We start from the raw sequence: 12520 nt of genomic DNA, 5'->3' as shown, positions 1-12520 counted from the left end.
AGATATTTTAGATAATGTATTGCAACAACTCTGAATTCTGACTTTTCCCCATTAAGGTTGTTGGTGTTGTTTTGCTAGTTTCTTTTTTTTTTTTAATATGTATTTATTTTCCCCCTCCCCCTGCCCTGCTGTTTTTGCTATCTGTGCCCATTTGCTGTGTGATATTCTGTATCTGTTTCTCTTTTTGTCTTCTCTTCTTCTTTTTTCTCCTTTAGGATTCACTGGGATTTGATTCTGGGAACCTCAGAAGTGGAAAGAGGTTCCCTGTCACCTGCACCACTTCAGTTCCTGTTTTCTGCTGCACTTCACCTTGACTCTTCCCTTCATCTCTCTGTTGCATCATCATCTTGCTGTATAACTCACTTGAGCAGACACTGGCTCACTGTGCGGGCACTCGGCTCACAGCATGGGCACTGGCTCACCACACGTGCACACTTTCTCTGTTTCTTTTTTACCAGGAGGCCCCACGGATCGAAGCCAGGTCCTCCCATATGGTAGGCAGAAATCTTATCACATGAGCCACATCTGCTTCCCTAGTTTCTTTGTTGTAACTTGTTTGAACTGAATTTCTGAAATCTCTCTCTCCCACAGTATAAGGTTACTGATGTATCTGTTCAATTTGCGTGTGTGGGTGTGTGTTGTCTTGTTTGTTTTTAAGCCTGGCATCCTAAGGGTCACCATGTGGCCTGTTTATGTTCAACCATCTCAAGCCAGTAAGTATTTCATTTTCTGTTGATGAGTCTATGTGTGGGCCTGAGATATGTTTAGACCTCAGGCTGTTTTCAAAATTTTCCAGGATTTTACTTTCCAAAAGGCTCTCTGAAATCTCTGCCATATATGCACAGGCTCTCTAGGCCAGGGGCATGTGGGTAGTTTAGGCCCATTCTCTTCTCTATTAAATATGATCACAACCTTTGGTCAACATGGGATATATACAGAATTTATGAATTCCTCTATGACTATCTAATCTCCCATAATGCTCTATCAAATCCCTGGCTATTCCACTGATGCCCCGAATAGGTCTGCAAACTCAGCCTAATGAAACTGCTGCCCTTCCATGTTTTCTTGACACTGGATGGCCATTTTTAACTGACCACACTCCAAATCAAGTGCGCCTTCTCTGACAGTAGCAGCAACCTTAGCTTCCCTGGTTGAACAAACATGCTAACAGAGTCAGACAGGAGAGTGATGGGGGCAGTCCCAGGCAAAAATGACACATATTTGCACTGTTCTTAGATGAATTTCAATAATTTTCATGAATAAACATTTCTCAGTTTTTTTCTGTGTCCTTGTTGCATTCCAGAGCAAAGACATGAAGTGTGTGACCATTATGTCCAGGTTCAAAGCTGTTTTTGGGGAGAAGGATTTATTGACTCCTTACTTCATAATGCCATATATTGACTTTTGTTTGATTTATACAAGATGACTTGAAAATAATAGATGTTTAGATCTAGAAACTTGTTATCTTGTGCAGATGAGTACACTGAGACCAGAAAGAGTATAGATTTGTTCCATCCAGGTTTACACTAAAAGTAGGTGGTTGAATTCTGTCTAAACTCAACTTTGTGATTAATAGCTTTATTCTACCTGTGGACCTTTGCTTCCAGAAGTCAGAGGATTAAGAATTATATTTAATAGTCAGAGCAGTTTACTATAAAATAAAATATAAACTTGAAAAACAAGAAACTGTGAATCCCAATCAAATTGATTATATTTCTTTCTTGGAAAATCATTTTTTTAAAATAAATATTTGAGACTTGAAATTTTCTTAGTGGCAATACCTTCTCTAAAGACCACTTAATTTTGATATTTTCACTTTTGACAGGAGGCACTATGAAAATTACCTGAGTAAAGAGACTTTTACTTCCTTTATCGGCAAAAGTTAATTCAAACTGGAAAATCTACATTCTTTCAATAGCTGGTACAAGATATATCACAAGAATATTCTCACAGCTGCAGCTTCTTGAATGGCAAAAATATAGGTCAGTGCTATATACTGAAGAATTGTTTCCTTCATATAGCTTGGTAAATAGTCCATAGTATAGCCTTTCTCACAGGAAGCTCAAGTTTTCTAAGGCTATTTGGCCAAATTGCATTCCAAATCAAGGCCAAACATAAAATCTAAGTGTTTATATATTACAAGATCATATGAATAATATCAAATAGTCATATGCCATCTTGTCTAGAAATAATTATTATATACAAATAATCTCTCCATATCATACTATTGCTGAATATATTACATGTGGAACACAGTTCTTGAGCCAGACACATCATGGTTTGAATTCCAATTCCACTACTCAATAACTGTGATTGAGGGAATTTAGCTTCTCTGTGCTTCAGATTTCTCATCTTACTATTAATGGGTATTACATTTCCTATACTGTGTTGCTATGAATGATATCTTATATAGAGAATATTTATGACAGCATCTGCCATGTAGACTAGAGCTGATAACTGCCCAGCTTTCTGCATTTCCCATACCTAGATGGAGGTAGTAGTTGTAACAAGAAAACTGATAATTTTGTATCTGCTCAAACTGTAGAAATATTTGCTTAACATCTAATTAACGGGAGCTAAGAAACTCTTTATTAAATTTTTATATTTATTGTGTTAGATTCAAAATATAGGATGTATTTCTTATATCAAAACAGTTCCATAGGAAATACATTACACAGTATAAATTTAAGTATAAAAAAATGTGCTTTTCTGGAAAAGAGGATGCCTGGTAAATTGGTTCAGTCCCTTTTTCTCTCTGAGTTTAGTCAACTGCTCTGTTACATAAATGAGCTAGAGATGGTCCCTGTGCATTGGCCCCGTATGTGCTGATTTCTTCATAGGAGGCTGAGACTGCTGGCCCTAAGTCTGCCAGCACCAAATTCAAATTCTTACATATCCAATGGTTTCAAATACAATCCAAATAAGAATAATTTTAGCCATTTAAAGCCTACTTGCTTTGCATACCCTGTGAAATTACACCCATCAACTGTGAGTCATAAATAAGAAAAACCCTTGGCTATAAAGACCCCCAGCGCCTTCCACACTTTGGAGCTCTCTGACCTTAAGACTCCCCAACATGCATTTGAGAGACATCACCTAGACTAGAAGCCCCTTCTCTGATTTCCCTCTCCCCTGAATGTTCCCTTGTTCTGTTTCCCTTTCTGAGTGGTTCACTGTACTGCAGCCTCTGAAAGGTCTCCTGATGTTGAAGTGTGTGCTACTGTCCATTTGTGGTCAAATCATTCTCTTGCTCAGCCACTAAATCCTCACATTTTCAATGTGCTCCCACTCCTTGCTCAAGGATGAGGGAGAGGTAAAAGCAAAATCCCTTCCCTAGTTACTAGCCAGGCTAAAGCACTATTCCTTGCCCTTTGCAGTATCTCTGAATTCTACCCATCTATTTTGAAATGGTACATTCATTAAACTCTTCTCATTTCGAATGTGCCGTCTGTACCCGGATGAGAACACAGAATATTAAGGAATTACTGATAATTTTTTCATGTATGATAAAAGCATGGTAGTTGTAGAAATATAAAATTCCTTTAGCAGTTGGCGATATATGCTGAAGTATTTATAGGTAAAATGAATGTTTTTGAGGATTGGCTTTAAATATTCCAGCCAAAAAAAAAGAGTGGAGTTGGTGAACAAAAATTTGCATAAAGTTGATAGCTGTAGAAGCTGTGTGGTGTATACTTGGTGTTCATTATACTGCTCTCTCCATTTCGTGGTATAGTTGAAGCTTTCCAAAGTAAATGCAAGATAAAATGAACTATTGCTACTTGCCTCTTTGACAAGTTATTTTTGTTTTTATCTCTGGCTTAGTGACCCTTTGAGAATATAAATAGAGCAAACTTTTCTAAGACATGCTGCCCACTATTTCCTCTTTTGCCCATTCTGACAGCCCTGATCATATTCTTCCCACTCCAGTTAAAACCTTTTTTGTGCACAATCCCAAATACTACTTTATTTTCTTCCAGGACAGCTGCAAGGTGCATATGTGAACTTTGTCTCAGATGAAAAAAAGACATTCTGAGTGGTTCAAGTTAGACTTTTCTGGAAACAAGAATGACTGTTCTGGAAATTATACTCTTTTGCTATATTTATACTATGTCTTGAAAAGAGTGTTATCAAGTTGTCTCCATTAAGCGGCAGAGAAAAAAAGCATTCTGCCCAATAAGGGCTTCTCTCTCATTCAACTAATGATTGGTTACATGTCCTTGGCAGGTCACTTAAGTGACTTACTCTAATGACCTTTAAGTTAGAGGCCTAATGCTACTGATGGTAGGAAAGATATGATGATCTAATTATTACAAGGGATGTAGAGACACTGACAATTCAAAAAAATAATCAATAGGCAAAATGATATATTTTTATTTGTGCTGTAGAAAACTTTTATCTTGGTCTTTTTATTATTTATTTAGTTGACTACTATCAACATATTTTTCCAGCACTTATTAGTTGATTATTTTATCATCACCGCTTAGGTCCACGTTAAATTGTGAAGTAAAGACAAAATATTTGAAGAAAAATAGCAGTAAAAAGGGAAATTTTGGAAATTTTAAATCATTAAAAATAATGATTTAGTACAGCTTTTTAGATATGCTTAAAAGTATGTGCATACTCCCCCAAAGCTAGGAAGAATAATTTTTATCTTATAGTTTATAGACCTTTTAAAAATTTTAATTACATGTAAATATTTCTCCAAAGTATTTTTTCATTTATGTACTTTTTAAATAACTGAGAATAAATGAACATTTGGTTGATATTTGATAGGATTTTTTAGAAACTATCAAGGCCATCTGCTCATTTCTTTAAAGCAGGGGTTTTCACCTTAGAACTATGAACTTTTTGGGCCAGATAATTCTTTGTCATGAAGGGCTGTCCTGTTCATTGCAGGATATTTTGCATCAGCCCTAGTCTCTACTCTTTTGACGCCAGTAGCATACACCATCAGTTGTGACAAACAAAAATGTCTCCAGACATTACCAGATGTTCCCTGGGGGGGGGGTGTGTGACGGGGTGAACTCATCCCACTGAGAACCATGGCTCTAAAGTGAGTTCTGCTCTTCATTTGCCTAAATTCTAAATGAAAAGACTTCCCAAATGATTACAACTCAAACAACGGGAATAATCAATCAAGAACAAGGAGGAGCAGATGTGACTCAAGCAGTTGAGTGCCTTCTTCCCACATGGGAGGTCCCAAGTTCAGTTCCTGGTACCTCCTAGAAAACAAACAAACAAACAAAAACAAACAAACAAACAAAAAACACAAGCAAAATAAGCAAACAAACCAACAAACAAACCAACAACAACAACTAGGGGAGTCAATGTGGCTCAATAGTAGTTGAGCACTGGCTTCTCACATGCGAGATCCCAGGTCCAATCCAATCCCCAGCCCCAGGACCTGAGATCTAAAAAAAAGAGAAATGATGGGTTTTAAGAAAGATATTGCAAAATAAAAGATAACTTTTGATTAAAAATATTTTTAAATAAAATACTTCAAATAATGTATGCTGAATATGAGGTTTTGTGAGAGCGCACCAGATAAGCTGGTGTTAAAAGCAGATTGATAAGTGCTCTAATAATGTTTGATGAATGCACAACTATGTGATTATACCAAATACCATTGATTGAACACTTTGAATGAATTGTATGCTTTATTAACATGCATCAGTAAAATCGATTTGCTTAAAAACAACAATAAAAAAGAAATTAGAATCTGATTGCAGAAATACAGAAACAAATTAAGCAAACAAACAAATGAACAAACAAAAAGCTGATAGCTTATAAAGCCTGAGAAAGTGGTTAGATGACAAACCAACCATCATTCGTCAAATCGATTTTCATCATTTCTTCATGAAGAGTAGTTCACTATAGAAAAACAATGTATTTTAAACATTCATACATGTAAACCAAAAATGATCAGGAAAAATATATATATATATAAAATGTGAGTAAACATTTTACTCTTTACTTACTTAGCAGTTTACCTACTCTTTCCTCCCAACTCCCATCTCTGCCCTGCTTTATTTTTTTTTCTTTAATTCAAGTTTTAGGTTATATCTGATTGTTTAAAAGATACTTGGGCTTCCTCCTTCCTATGTGCTTATGAAACTTACTACTAATAATATATTCAATTCATTTATTTGGTTTTCAAGGATCTTAATCTTATTCTAAATGTCCTCAGCATTATGCTTAAAGGTTGTCCAACTTAAATTTTTTTGCAAGTGTTAGCATTGATTTCTGGTTGCTTTTTTCATCTACACAACTACATAAGAAGCTCTTTTTCACAATTGCTCCCTGTACACAGAACAGAATCAAGAATGTATCAAAGACTTAACTGAGTTTTCTCCTGTTTTGTGGTCATTTAAGCTTTTAGCATTTTTAACAAAGTCAAGCAAAAAGAGAAAAAAAAATAGTGATAGTAATTATCCAAACTGTTGGTTAATTAGCAACTTTGCAAATGTAAGTACCCAGCAGTGTACTAGGAGAGTTAGGTTTAGCATGAATTTCAACTCAAATTACTCATGGGATTGTTACATGTGTTTGGCTCTGTATGAATCGTTTTGGGAGAGTCAAGAAAGCAAAGGACATGGATAGAGTGTCTGCCTACCACATGGGAGGTCCAGGGTTCAAACCCAAAGCCTCCTGACCCGTGTGGTGAACTGGCTCACGCGCACTGCTGATGTGCGCAAGGAGTGCTGTGCCACAGAGGGGTGTCCCCTGTGCAGGTGAGCCCCATGCGCAAGGAGAGCCACCCCATGCAAAAAAAGTGCAGCCTGCCCAGGAGTGGCACCACACACAGGGAGATCTGATGCAGCAAGATGATATAACAAAAAAGAGACAGAGATTCCCGGTGCCCCCAACAAGAATGCAAGCAGACACGGAAGAACACACAGCAAATGGACACAGAGAACAGACAACTGGGGGAGGGAAGGGGAAGGGAAAGAAATAAATAAAAATAAAATCTTAAAAAAAGAAAACAAAGGGCAATATTACTATAATATTGGGTTTAAGTTATATTCCCCCCTATTATCAAGAATAATTCCAACTTCCTTTATCTAAATATGATTGTAATGAAGGTAAACTTATACTAAAATAAAGCATTATGGAATTTAATGAATTACATAGTTCTGTAGGAAAATACAATCATGTAAAAATATTCCTAAAGCAGCAAATTTATTTAGCGCTGTGAGTGGAAAATTATCAATTCTTGCCATGCAACAACTCAATAAAAAGAAAATGTGCTAACTATGATCTTTTGCTGAGGTGCCAAGTGCTGGCACTTAAAATTTCTTGCTATATGGAAGTGAGATGGAAATTTTTAGCACATGAACCTTGTACTATATAATTTTAAATGGTCTATTAGTATCCAAAGAAACATTTCTGGATAAAGCGAAAAGAGATACCTTAAAAGAAAATGACCTGCTTAAAAGAACAAGTTGATGGATTCTGAAAAATTTCAGTAGTCAGTATGATCTCTGGATATTCTCTTTCTTTACATATTTTAGCCATCTCAAAAAGTAATTTTAGCCATCTCAAAAAATCTTTAAAAACCAGTACAACTACTTTCCCTTATTAGGCCTTCCTACTGCATGGCACTTGCTCTCACCTTATAAAATAGCCCACTCTCTTAGGCAGTTTCTGCCTTGATGCAGCCTTCAGTGACCTTTCTATGACTGAGTCATAAATCCTTAAACATAGGGGATGAAATCACTGACAGTGCCTTACATATGGTGGTGTGAATGCACTACAATAATTGCTCTGTAATTACATGGTAATTATTGACCATTTAAGTACATTTAAGAACAGGGTGAGTACTATGTAATCAAAGACTAATTATCTGATTATTTCTGTCTTTTAAACTGCAGGCTTACAAGATATAAAAATTGCAAGTAACATGGTGATTAGTCATTGAACTACATGGTAACTTGAAGTATAATTATGAAGTAATCCATAGAAAATGTATTTGTATTGTGGTTCTTCTGAACAGTAATTACAGAGTAGCTACATTGTAATACACATTCTGAGAGGTGATAGCAAGAAAAAAACCACATCAATACATTATGTTAATAGAACATAAATACATTAACCAATAAATTATGCAATTCATGAAATAAGCACATGAATGGGTATGTGTGTGTATACATATGTATATATGTATATGTCTGTGTGTATATACATATATATATATAATGGGATGGAAACCTAGTAGCTGAAATAAGGATTACTACGGTTTACATGTAAAATACAGATGTACTATTGTACATACCAGTAGCCTCAAAATAATTCCTTGCATATTCTTTAAAAAATAAAGAAGCTGTAATAGATATAGAAACTGGGGGAGGTATAGAGAAGTGGAATGAACACAAAGTTAAAAAGAGATGGATGGAAGTTGGTTGATTGAACTGGAGTTTAGTGGCTGAATTGAGATGAAGACGAACACTGCTTATTAACTTCATTACAAATTGGTGGGGGTCCCAGTTGGAGTCATTTACATACACTCATTGTCTTTCTCTGAAATTACTAAACAAGATGGAAAGTGGAGATCTATTTACAATAATGCTGAAACACTAAAATTATTTACCTAAAATTATTTTCAATGTTTCTACTTTAAGTTTGAAAAGAGAATAACTACGGAGTCTTTCCTTGATAATTTCAATTTAAAAACTGATATTATCTAGCTTGCATGAAGAAACCTCCTAAACAAATATAGAAATTGTAGAATGGGTGGTATAGGCACCAGGAAAAGTTCTGAGGGGAAATACAATCTGCATTTGTTTGTTGTAAAAGGTGAAGAGCAAACTTTTTCATCAATGGTACTAAATAATCTGTAAATTCTATTTAAGTAATTATTTTTTATTGGGTAGGGTGATTGAAAACACTAATAATATAATCCCTGAAATAAAGACTATGTTGATTTCATCACAAAGTAATTATGATGAATCTGTATATAATTTGACATGGAACTCTGGAATGTGTTAATATTACTACTTACTAAAAAACATTTTTGAACAAGAGATGCAAATCATTATCCTAAACAAGAAGGGTGACTCTTCAGCCTTCAAGAGAATAATACTATCAAACTAGAACTCAGTTACTTTTAAATTCTTTGCTATATGATTAAACAATTCATGATGTCATCTTTTTTTTTTTTTTTTGAGTTTGTCTATTTTCTCCAACAGTTTCATGACACACATTGCACTTGCAAGTATTTTTACATGTTTTATTTTAGATTAACCCTCTATTTATGCTGTTGTTTTGCCTGGTATGTCCTTCCTCCAAGGAGTTTTACACAATAATAAATTGCAATCTAAAGTACTTCCAAATATTGTCTACTACAATTAGCTAGATACAAAAGCAGAGTCCATGAAATACTATTAGTAGTCACTTCTGAACTTGTTAATCTTTTGACCTGAGCAGCTACTCATAAAGTTAAACCCAAACTTTATGGATTTAACCAAAAATTAGATTTATTTGACCAGCATTGATTAATACATGTATCATTACTGAAGTCTTCCTCTGATCGAGAACTCATTAAGGGTCTCTGCCTTATAACAAAACGTCAATAATCCTTCTCAGACAGGAATGCCATTTTATTAAGGCTCTGTTTAAAAACTATTACAATTATCTCTGCAAAAAGTGAATCTTTACACTCCTATTTTGTAAAGGAAATTACCATAGCTGCTTTATGAAGCATGAAAAATTGGAAGATAATGAATAAAGATGAATTTTTCAGTTATGCCTTTGGTCAGCCAGAGGAAAGAAGTTAGTAAGTAATTAACATGGCTTGCCACTTTTGTATATACAATAATTCATCTCAATCCTTTTCCCTTCTTCACTTCTCAATCAGGCATTGCATACAATTTAAAACTCCCGTCTCTTAAATAGAGAGATCAAGAAGTGAGCGTTGAAAATTGGATGGCATATAGATAACGTGAAAATATGCTTCAAAAGAGTTTACTACACAATATTGGGATTCTCCTAACAACATTTATGAGAACAAGCTAACCGTCCCAACAAGCATCTGAGAGACATGTCATCATACAAGATATATCAAATGGTTCAAATTGACTTCTTAACAAGCACCCAATAAATCATTTCTGTAATTTCCTATTAGATTGAATCTCCCCTTTGTCTTCCTTTGCCTCTAATTGTTCATAGCTCTTGTACATGATGCTATTTCTCATAAAATAAAGAAGTGAGAAGAAAATGTCAGGAATGGATATAAACTAAGTTTCGCTGTTGCTTCTATGAAAGAATCTTAAAATTCTTCAGTATAACCAAATAATTTAAATTTATAGCAAAACAAAAGAAAATGAGCAAAACCTTGTTAAATAATATAAAGTAAAATGTGATTTTAGGCTGTTTAATGATAACCTTATCTAACATTGTCACAAATATATTGTAAGAATTATTTCTATGCTGCCAAATACATACAAATGGCATTTTGTATTCCCTAATATACTTGAATCAACTCATGAGCAACTGCTATACCAAGAGAAACATCCACTTTCACCAATTCTATTCAACATTTCATTGGTGGTCCTAGACAATGCAATTTTTAAAAAAGTAATTAAAAGCATCCACATTGGAATGGATATAGGAAAACTATGTTTTATTTGCAGACAGCCTGGTGTTGTATGTAGAAAATTCCCAAAAGCCTGCATACAAAAAAAAAAAAAGCTACAACTCGTAGGTGAGTTTAGTAAGGTCACAGGTTATAAAATCAGTATAGAAGGATCAAGTTTATTCCTATAATTTAGCTATAAGGAATTTAAATATGAAATCAAGACAATAATTCCATTTACAATAGTTCCTAAGACTAAAATACTTAGTAATACATTTAACAAAATAAATGGAAAACCTGTATTCTTGTTCATGGAGTAGAAAAATGAATATTGTCATGATAGCAACTCTATAAAATGAACTGTAAATGTAATGATATTCCTATCAAAATACCAGTGGATTTTTTTCCTGGAAACTGACAAGCTGATCCTATAATATATATGGAAATGGAAAGTACCCAGAATAAACAAAACAATTTTGAAAAAGAAGAACAAAATTAGAGGACTTACATTACTTGATGTCAAAATTTACTATTATATAAAGTTAGACTAATCATGAGTGTGGTATTGGCTTACAGACTGTCTGAGGAATAAATTTAAAAGTCCAAAATTAAACCCTTACATTTATGGTAAATTAATTTTTGACAAAATAATCTAGACAATTCTATGGTGAAAAGGATAGACTTTTCAGCAAATGATAGTGGTATAAGTGTATAGTAATATACACGAAATGAACTTAGACCCTTCCATAAAGCCATACACAAAAATTAGGTCAAAACGAATCAGACACTTAAATATATGGGCTAAAACTATAGAACTTGATAAAAAAAGTAAAGGAGAAAATCTTCATGTCCTTGGGTTGGGCAAAGGTCTTAGATATGATGCCAAAAGAATGGTTTATTAACAAAATTGATAGACTAGACCCAATTGTACATTGTACATCCAAAGATACCATTAACAAATGGAAAAGATAAGACACTGACTGGAGGAAAATATCTGTACATTATTAATTTGATAAAAGGATTGTATCCAGAATATATTTTTAAAAACTCTTATAATCAACAATTAGAAGACAAAATATCTAAGTAAGAAATGGGCTACATGTGCCAGCTGGGCTCTGAGCCTCAGCAGACTGGCAACTCCTACTCTCTGGCTCATTGGTCTTACTAACAGGGAGGTGAAGATGGTCAAACACCACACCAGGGAATCAAGAGTGCCTACAACTACAAGCAGAGGAATTGCATCCATCATCCGTGTGGAATCTAAGCCCCCTCTTGATCTAAAGGTGGAGTGGACATCACCATCCCAGAGTCCAAGAATGAAAGAATAAAATATGAACTAGAGTGGACTTACTGATACTCTACTATAAAACTATTGTGGCAAGTAATAGAAGAAATTTTAGCATTGAGGTGGAGAAAGTGGCCACAGTAGTTGCTGAGGGCAGGGAGAGGGAAGTAGAGATGTGATGTGGGGGTATTTCTGGGATTTCGAGTTGTTCTAAATGATATTTCAGGGTCAGAGGCTGGACGTTATATATCCTGCCATAACCGACCGAATGTACTGGGGGAGAGTGTGAACCACAGGGTGAACTATTATCTATGTAGTGCAGCAGTGCCCCAAAATGTGTTCACTGAGTACGATGAGTGTGCCACGATGGGTGAGGCTGTTGGTGTGGGAGGAGTGGGGTGGGGGGTGGGGGGTACACAGGAACCTCTCTTATCTTTTAATGTAACTTTTTTTTGTGATGTATATATCTTCAAAAAAAACACCAATTTACAAAAACGATGAGGTGGGGGGAGGGGGTAGGTTATATGGAACCTTTAATGTTTTTTTTTTAATTTATGTTTTTTCATGTAAAGTTCCTTGTGATCTATTAACTTTAATTTAAAAAAAAAATAGAAAAAAAAGAAATGAGCTGAAGATTTGAATAGACAATTTGCCAAAGAAGATAT

General features: G+C 34.8%; 1 protein-coding gene across 11 annotated transcripts in view; it reads right to left on the bottom strand.

Annotated features, from left to right (window-relative positions):
* DGKB (diacylglycerol kinase beta) overlaps nucleotides 1–12520 on the bottom strand; it is a 723907-nt gene that overhangs the window by 359173 nt on the left and 352214 nt on the right. The gene's annotated exons all lie outside the window — the stretch shown is intronic.

This window comes from Dasypus novemcinctus, chromosome 5, assembly GCF_030445035.2.
Source record: "Dasypus novemcinctus isolate mDasNov1 chromosome 5, mDasNov1.1.hap2, whole genome shotgun sequence".
Classification (NCBI taxonomy): domain Eukaryota; kingdom Metazoa; phylum Chordata; class Mammalia; order Cingulata; family Dasypodidae; genus Dasypus; species Dasypus novemcinctus.
This window is presented reverse-complemented; position numbering and strand designations above follow the sequence as displayed.